The sequence below is a fragment of the Lithobates pipiens genome, unplaced genomic scaffold (genome assembly GCF_037356315.1).
Source record: "Lithobates pipiens isolate NorthernLeopardFrog02 unplaced genomic scaffold, aLitPip1_a1.2 Scaffold_25, whole genome shotgun sequence".
Lineage (NCBI taxonomy): Eukaryota > Metazoa > Chordata > Amphibia > Anura > Ranidae > Lithobates > Lithobates pipiens.
Window position 1 is genome coordinate 232,865,958 of NW_027507787.1, and position 9,936 is coordinate 232,875,893.

Consider the following 9,936-nt stretch of genomic DNA (forward strand, 5'->3'; position numbering starts at 1 on the left):
CTCTGGGAACTCCGCAGACTCTGATGTAAGGGAAAACTCTGGGAACTCCGCAGACTCTGATGTAAGGGAAAACTCTGGGGGCTCTGATGTAAGGGAGAACTCTGGGGACTCTACAGACTCTGATGTAAGGGAAAACTCTGGGGACTCTGCAGACTCTGATCTAAGGGAGAACTCTGGGAACTCTGCAGACTCTGATGTAAGGTAAAACTCTGGGGGCTCTGGGGTAAGGGAGAACTCTGGGGACTCTGCTGTAAGGGAGAACTCTGGGGACTCTACAGACTCTGATGTAAGGGAGAACTCTGGGGACTCTGCAGACTCTGATGTAAGGGAAAACTCTGGGGGCTCTGGTGAAAGGGAGAACTCTGGGGACTCTGCAGACTCTGATGTAAGGGAGAACTCTGAGGACTCTGCAGACTCTGATGTAAGAGAGAACTCTGGGGACTCTGCAGACTCTGATGTAAGAGAGAACTCTGGGGACTCTGCAGACTCTGATGTAAGGGAGAACTCTGGGGACTCTGCAGACTCTGATGTAAGAGAGAACTCTGGGGACTCTGCAGACTCTGATGTAAGGGAGAACTCTGGGGACTCTGCAGACTCTGATGTAAGGGAGACATCTGGGGGCTCTGCAGACTCTGATGTAAGGGAGAAATCTGGGGGCTCTGCCGACTCTGATGTAAGGGATAACTCTGGGGACTCTGCAGACTCTGGTGTACAGGAAAACTCTGGGGGCTGTGATGTAAGGGAAAACCCTGGTGACTCTGCAGACTCTGATGTAAGGGAGAACTCCGAAGACTCTGCAGACTCTGATATAAGAGAGAACTCTGGGGACTCTGCAGACTCTGATGTAAGGAAGAGGTCTGGGGACTCTGCAGACTCTGATGTAAGAGAAAACTCTGGGGGCTCTGGTGTAAGGGAGAACTCTGGGGACTCTTCAGACTCTGATGTAAGGGAGAACTCTGGGGACTCTGCAGACTCTGATGTAAGGGAGAACTCTGGAGACTCTGCAGACTCTGATGTAAGAGAGAACTCTGGGGACATTGCAGACTCTGATGTAAGGGAGAACTCTGGGCACTCTCCAGACTCTGATGTAAGGGAAAACTCTGGGGACTCGGCAGACTCAGATGTAAGGGAGAAATCTGGGGGTTCTGCAGACTCTGATGTAATGGAGAAATCTGAAGGCTCTGCAGACTCTGATGTAAGGGAGAAATCTGGGCACTCTGCAGACTCTGATGTAAGGAAGAGCTCTGGGGACTCTGCAGACTCTGATATAAGGGAGAACTCTGGGGACTCTGCAGACTCTGGTGTAAGGGAGAACTCTGGGGACTCTGCAGACTCTGATGTAAGGTAAAACTCTGGGGGCTCTGGGGTAAGGGAGAACTCTGGGGACTCTGCTGTAAGGGAGAACTCTGGGGACTCTACAGACTCTGATGTAAGGGAGAACTCTGGGGACTCTGCAGACTCTGATGTAAGGGAAAACTCTGGGGGCTCTGGTGAAAGGGAGAACTCTGGGGACTCTGCAGACTCTGATGTAAGGGAGAACTCTGAGGACTCTGCAGACTCTGATGTAAGAGAGAACTCTGGGGACTCTGCAGACTCTGATGTAAGAGAGAACTCTGGGGACTCTGCAGACTCTGATGTAAGGGAGAACTCTGGGGACTCTGCAGACTCTGATGTAAGAGAGAACTCTGGGGACTCTGCAGACTCTGATGTAAGGGAGAACTCTGGGGACTCTGCAGACTCTGATGTAAGGGAGACATCTGGGGGCTCTGCAGACTCTGATGTAAGGGAGAAATCTGGGGGCTCTGCCGACTCTGATGTAAGGGATAACTCTGGGGACTCTGCAGACTCTGGTGTACAGGAAAACTCTGGGGGCTGTGATGTAAGGGAAAACCCTGGTGACTCTGCAGACTCTGATGTAAGGGAGAACTCCGAAGACTCTGCAGACTCTGATATAAGAGAGAACTCTGGGGACTCTGCAGACTCTGATGTAAGGAAGAGGTCTGGGGACTCTGCAGACTCTGATGTAAGAGAAAACTCTGGGGGCTCTGGTGTAAGGGAGAACTCTGGGGACTCTTCAGACTCTGATGTAAGGGAGAACTCTGGGGACTCTGCAGACTCTGATGTAAGGGAGAACTCTGGAGACGCTGCAGACTCTGATGTAAGAGAGAACTCTGGGGACATTGCAGACTCTGATGTAAGGGAGAACTCTGGGCACTCTCCAGACTCTGATGTAAGGGAAAACTCTGGGGACTCTGCAGACTCAGATGTAAGGGAGAAATCTGGGGGTTCTGCAGACTCTAATGTAATGGAGAAATCTGAAGGCTCTGCAGACTCTGATGTAAGGGAGAAATCTGGGCACTCTGCAGACTCTGATGTAAGGAAGAGCTCTGGGGACTCTGCAGACTCTGATATAAGGGAGAACTCTGGGGACTCTGCAGACTCTGGTGTAAGGGAGAACTCTGGGGACTCTGCAGACTCTGATGTAAGGGAGAACTCTGGGGACTCTGCAGACTCTGATGTAAGAGAGAACTCTGGGGACTCTGCAGACTGATGTAAGGGAGAACTCTGGGGACTCTGCAGACTCTGATGTAAGGGAGAACTCTGGGGACTCTGCAGACTCTGATGTAAGGGAGAACTCTGGGGACTCTGCAGACTCTGATGTAAGGGAGAACTATGGGGACTCTGCAGACTCTTATATAAGGGAGAACTCTGGGGACTCTGCAGACTCTGATGTAAGGGAGAACTATGGGGACTCTGATGTAAGGGAGAACTCTGGGGACTCTGCAGACTCTTATATAAGGGAGAACTCTGGGGACTCTGCAGACTCTGATGTAAGGGAGAACTCTGGGGACTCTGCAGACTCTTATATAAGGGAGAACTCTGGGGACTCTGCAGACTCTGATGTAAGAGAGAACTCTGGGGACTCTGCAGACTCTTATATAAGGGAGAACTCTGGGGACTCTGCAGACTCTGATGTAAGGGAGAACTCTGGGGACTCTGAAGACTCTGATGTAAGAGAGAACTCTGGGGACTCTGATGTAAGGGAGAACTCTGGGGACTCTGCAGACTCTGATGTAAGGGAGAACTCTGGGGACTCTGCAGACTATGATGTTAGGGAGAACTCTGGGGACTCTGCAGACTCTGATGTAAGGGAAAACTATGGGGACTCTGATGTAAGGGAAAACTATGGGGACTCTGATGTAAGGGAGAACTCTGGGGACTCTGCAGACTCTTATATAAGGGAGAACTCTGGGGACTCTGCAGACTCTGATGTAAGGAAGAGCTCTGGGGACTCTGCAGACTCTGGTGTACAGGAAAACTCTGGGGGCTGTGATGTAAGGGAAAACTCTGGTGACTCTGCAGACTCTGATGTAAGAGAGAACTCTGGGGACTCTGATGTAAGGGAGAACTCTGGGGACTCTGCAGACTCTGATGTAAGGGAGAACTCTGGGGACTCTGCGGACTCTGAGGTGCAGGTCGATCCCTCTCTCCTCTTTTAAAAACAAACTATGAATTTTTTTTTTTTTATAATTTCCATCTTTTTTTGTTTGTTTAATGAGTGCCCGGTAAGCAAGTGGTTAATAAAAGTCATGTTTAATGTTTTTGATGGATTCATTCTGAAAAAAAAATGAGCTTCACTATGTATGAAAAAGCCTTGAATGATGGAGAAGCGCTGTGATGTCACACTGGAGCAGATGTGGTGTGATTCATTCATCCCCTCATCCTCCTCGCTCATCCTCCATCCTCCCGGCAGACGATGAGCGGGGCAGGTGAGGAGGAGATGTACACCAGTCATAGAGGAGAACGCAGCAGACTCCCCTCCTCCGCTCCCTATCCCAGCATCATGTAGTACGAACGTTTCTACTGAACGCAACAGCAGAGCCGGGGAGACCTTCCTCGCTGAGCTCCACCATCCCCCCATCCTACACACAGGTAAGTGGCCAGACTTCATCATCTCATATCATCTCATTGCTTCATGATAATTTATATCTTCCTGTATCCCCCCAATGTGTGTGTCGGGGGTGGGGTGGGGGGGGGCGTCATAGGAAACACATCGGGGGGATTTACTAAAACTGGAGAGTGCAGAATCTGGGGCAGCTCTGCATGGCGGCCAATCAGCTGCCAGCTTCAGATGCTTTCATTAAGCCTTGATAATAAAACCTGGAAGCTGATTGGTTACTATGCAGAGCTGTGTTCCTAAAATCAACCCCCTGTGTATGATTTTTATTTATTTCGGAGACGATGAAGATGAAGATGATGATGATGATGAAGATGATGATGATGATGATGATGATGAACACTCAAACGATCGCAACTCCGAAATCTGTCATCTCCGATTCCAATCGTCTTCCATCATTGTACAATCCTGAGAAATGCATAGAGAATTATCTGTAGATTGTATATTGAAGAGTCGCCCAATCTTTATTGCTTAGTGTGTGTGGTAAGAGAGTAATCAGAGCCCCGGATTGGAATATCTCTCATGGATTGAATGGGAATTACTGCCCCGGGGATCCCAACCCAACCATTGTGAGCGGCACCCCCCGCATTGTACAGGGGAAATATTCATAGGACCCCATGAAGCCTGCCTGCAAAGTTCCCCGTCTTCCCATACATTCCCTATTTACCTCCCACTATTCTGCACCCCCTGCATCCCCCATTACACCTCATTCTGCACCCCCTGCATCTCCCGCTACCCAACACTCTGCATCTCCCGCTACCCAACACTCTGCACCCCCAGCATCTCCCACTACCCAACACTCTGCACCCCATTACACCTCATTCTGCACCCCCTGCATCTCCCACTACCCAACACTCTGCACCCCCAGCATCTCCCACTACCCAACACTCTGCACCCCATTACACCTCATTCTGCACCCCCTGCATCTCCCACTACCCAACACTCTGCACCCCCTGCATCTCCCGCTAACCAACACTCTGCACCCCCTGCATCTCCCGCTAACCAACACTCTGCACCCCCTGCATCTCCCGCTACCCAACACTCTGCACCCCATTACACCTCATTCTGTACCCCCTGCATCTCCCGCTAACCAACACTCTGCACCCCATTACACCTCATTCTGTACCCCCTGCATCTCCCGCTAACCAACACTCTGCACCCCCTGCATCTCCCGCTAACCAACACTCTGCACCCCCTGCATCTCCCACTACCCAACACTCTGCACCCCATTACACCTCATTCTGTACCCCCTGCATCTCCCGCTAACCAACACTCTGCACCCCCTGCATCTCCCGCTAACCAACACTCTGCACCCCCTGCATCTCCCACTACCCAACACTCTGCACCTCCATTACACCTCATTCTGCACCCCCTGCATCCCCCATTACACCTCATTCTGCACCCCCTGCATCTCCCGCTACCCAACACTCTGCACCCCCGGCATCTCCCACTACCCAACACTCTGCATCCCCTGCATCTCCCACTACCCAACACTCTGCACCCCATTACACCTCATTCTGTACCCCCTGCATCTCCCGCTAACCAACACTCTGCACCCCCTGCATCTCCCGCTAACCAACACTCTGCACCCCCTGCATCTCCCACTACCCAACACTCTGCACCTCCATTACACCTCATTCTGCACCCCCTGCATCTCCCGCTAACCAACACTTTGCACCCTCTGCATCTCCCACTACCCAACACTCTGCACCCCCTGCATCCCCCGATACCCAACACTCTGCATCCCCCACTACCCTACAGCCTGCACCCCCTGCTGCATCTCCCACTACTCTGCATCCCCCACTACCCTACAGTCTGCACCCCCTGCATCCCCCGATATCCAACACTCTGCATCTCCCATTACACCTCATTCTGCACCCCCTGCATCCCCCACTACCCTACAGTCTGCACCCCCTGCATCCCCCACTACCCTACATTCTGCACCCCCTGCATACCCCGATATCCAACACTCTGCACCCCCTGCATCTCCCATTACACCTCTTTTTGCACCCCCTGCATCCCAACACTCTGTACCCCCTACATCTCCCACTACCCAACACTTTGCACCCCCTGCATCTCCCACTACCCAACACTCTGCACCCCCTGCATCTCCCACTACCCAACACTCTGCACCCCCTACATCTCCCACTACCCAACACTTTGCACCCCCTGCATCTCCCACTACCCAACACTCTGCACCCCCTGCATCTCCCACTAAACAACACTCTGCACCCCCTGCATCTCCCACTACCCAACACACTGCACCCCCTGCATCTCCCACTACCCAACACTCTGCACCCCCTACATCTCCCGCTACCCAACACTTTGCACCCCCTGCATCTTCCACTACCCAACACTCTGCACCCCCTGCATCTCCCACTACCCAACACACTGCACCCCCTGCATCTCCCACTACCCAACACTCTGCACCCCCTGCATCTCCCACTACCCAACACTCTGCACCCCCTGCATCTCCCACTACCCTACAGTCTGCACCCCCTGCATCTCCCGCTACCCTACAGTCTGCATCTCCCACTACCCAACACTTTTCATCCACATGTATTGCCAGAGCTTGGCACCCCCTGCATCCTCCACACTCTGCATCCCCCATTACACCACTATCTGCACTCCTTTCATCCTATCCTATTCTCTCTGTACCCCCTTTAGGCATCACTTGGAATCCCTGCACCCCCCACTACTTTCAATACCTCCACTACACCTGCCATCTGCACCCCCTGCATCCCCCACCACCCAACACTCTGCATCCCCTGCATCTTTGCTACCTAACAGTCTGCATCCCCCACTACCCAAACACTCTGCATCCCCTGCATCTCCCACTACCCTACAGTCTGCATCCCCCACCACCCAAACACTGCACCTCCTGCATCTAGTGCTACCCTACAGTCTGCATCTCCCACATTCCAAGCCCCCTGTATCCCCCACTACCCCACATTCTGCACCCCCTGCATTACCTACTACCCCATATTCTGCACCCACTGCAACACCTACTACCCTATATTTTGCACCCCATGCATAACCTACTACCACACATTCTGCACCCCTTGCATCCCTCACTACCACACATTCTGCACCCCCTGCATCCCCCAGTACCCCACATCACCTACAACCCCATATTCTGCACCCCCTGCATCCCCCACTACTACACATTCTGCACCCCTGCATCTCCTACTACCCCATATTCCATGCCCACTGTACCCCTTATTACCACATATTCTGCACCCCCTGCCCTCCCACTACCCAACATTTTGCAGCCCCTGCACCCTCCCCTACTACCCCACATTGAGTATCCCCGCATACTTTACTGCTCCACAATGAGCGCCTCCTGCACCCCCTACAACCCCACATTCTGCACTGACTGCTTCCCGTTCTACCCCATTTTCTGCACCCCCTGCATCCTCCCCCATTACTACAGATTCTGCACCCCATGCATCCTCCACCACTACCCCACTAGAGACACCTCCTGTATCCTGCACATTCCACACCCCCCTGGATTTCCCACTACATCATGATATGCAGGTCTGTACTGGTTGTCATGTGTCCTGTGCTGCTTCAAAATTCCAGGGCTGCAAGCCCCACTTGGATCCCCCACCCCCCTCCACCTTCCAAGGCACAGGGGATCGGGGGGCTGTAGTCAGAGAGGTATGAGGGGTGCAGAGAGGAGGAAGGAGGGTCAGAAGGGGGGCTCGGTATGTGGGGCTGCCTGTTCCCACTATAGGTGACCCTGCACACAACGCATTGCAGGGCATCACACTTCATATGCCGTCTGTTGGGGTGCACTGCACTTTAAAAAAAAAGGGACCTAAAATATCACTTCTGGGTGGACTTTCAGTGTAAAGCGACAGGCGCTGTGATTGGACGCCTAACAGGTGTCCAATCATAGCAGAGATGAAAGAAAGAGGAAAAACAGGTAATTCTTCTCCTTCACTGACGAGGCAGCACTGATGGGCATTGATAAGCTGCACTGATGGGCACTGATGAGGAGACACTGGTGAGGCTACATTGATAGGTGGCACTGATGGGCAGTACTGACGGGCACTGATAGCTAAGTGGCACTGATGGTCATTGGTAGGTGGCATGGATAGGTGACACTGATGAGGAGGCATTGATGAGCTGCACTGATGGGCACTGATGAGGAGACACTGGTGAGGCTACACTGATAGGCGGCACTGATGGGCATTGATAAGCAGCACTGATGGGCACTCATGAGGAGACACTGGTGAGGCTACCTTTATAGGCGTCACTGATGGGCACTGATAGGCGTCACTGATGGGCACTGATAGGCGTCAATGAGAGACGGCACTGATAGCTAAGTCGCACTGATGAGCATTGGTAGGCAGGACGGATAGGTGGCACTGATGAGAAGGCACTGATAGGCATTGATAAGCTGAACTGATGTGCACTGATGAGGAGACACTAGTGAGGCTACACTGATAGGCGGCACTGATGAGCACTGATAGGCGTCACTGATGGGCAGCACTGATGGGCACTGATAGCTAGGTGGCACTGATGGGCATTGGTAGGTGGCACGGATAGGTGACACTGATGAGGAGGCACTGATGGACAGTGATAAACTGCACTGATGTGCACTGATGAGGTGGCATTGGTGGGCACTGATGAGGCTGCACTGATTGGCAGCACTGATGAGGTGGCACTAATGTGCATTGATAAGCTGCACTGATGGGCACTGATGAGGCGGCACTGGTGGGCACTTATGAGGTTGCACTGATAGGCAGCACTGATGAGGCGGCACTGTTGGGCATTGATAAGCTGTGCTGATGGGCACTGATGAGGTGGAACTGGTGGGCACTGATGAGGAGGCACTGATGAGACTGAACTGATAGGCGTCACTGATGGGCATTGGTAGGTGGCACTGATAGGTGACACTGATGAGGAGGCACTGATGAGACTGAACTGATAGGTGTCACTGATGGGCACTGATAGGTGGCTCTGATGGGCATTGGTAGGCGGCACTGATAGGTGACACTGATGAGGAGGCACTGATGGGCACTGTTGGGACTGCATTGATAATCAGGACACTGAAAATCAGTGCCCTGATTATCAGTGTAATGTCCCTTTTAGAGAAGCCGGTTATCAGCTCTCCTCTCCTCTCCTCTGCTCTCCTCTCCTCATGCTCACAGCATGAGGAACAGAGTGGCAATAACCAACTTTTGTTGACATCCGTGATCAGCTGTGATTGGACACAGTTGACCACGTAGTAAAGAGCCGCTGATTGGCTCTTTACCCCCGATCTGCGTTCAGCAGTGTCCTCCGGCGGGCGCGACCACGGGACGCCGTCATATGAGACTTTTCAGCGTTCAGGAAGTTCTGGAGTTCTGGAGTGTTCATAAGGGGGGAAAAAAATCCCAGGTTTTGTTGCAAGTCAAGCTGGGCATCCCATAATTCCTATTCTCCATCCAAGACATTACCCCCTAATAAAACAACAAAAAACCAAAACTCAAAGACTGTTCCATGCGTCTGGAGAAAGTGTGGAAAATGCTCGTTGCCTGGCTGTGCGGGAGTGGGGCACCCAGTCACCTGCAGCCCCTGCGGGGGTAGAAGAATCATTCCACGTATGTGAAACAAGCAAAGCTTTGCACATATTGATGATACAAGCAAAGTGTCTCTGGATGTGATTCCTGACGGCACTGGATGAATCTTTGGGGTCGGAGAAAATTATTACAATGTTGTAACGTTTTCTTGCTACATTATATTACAATAACTGCAAATGTAGGCGAAATTGCCGTTTCCTGCATGGTAAAACAATCTGCTTACATATTAATGCGAGAACATAGAGGGAGAGGTCGGGGTCAATTGTCTTTGTATTTCCATGAAATTGCCTTCAAGCTGATATGACTTCAAGTGTTTTCATTACTGGTGATGATGGTGAGAAGGGGCACAGCAAAGCAAAGAGCCCTCCAACCGATTCAGCATAATAAAGCCTTCGCAGAACAAAAAGT

At 52.0% G+C, this 9,936-nt stretch overlaps 1 protein-coding gene across 1 annotated transcript in view; it reads left to right on the plus strand.

Annotated features, from left to right (window-relative positions):
• Window positions 1-3,763: 3,763 nt before the first annotated feature.
• Window positions 3,764-9,936, plus strand: part of LOC143930957 (neurotensin receptor type 1-like) — a 66,579-nt gene continuing 60,406 nt past the window's right edge. Inside the window, exon 1 of the mRNA XM_077455660.1 lies at window positions 3,764-3,933. The gene's annotated coding sequence lies outside the window, so the exon portion shown is untranslated. The remainder of the gene's footprint in view (window positions 3,934-9,936) is intronic.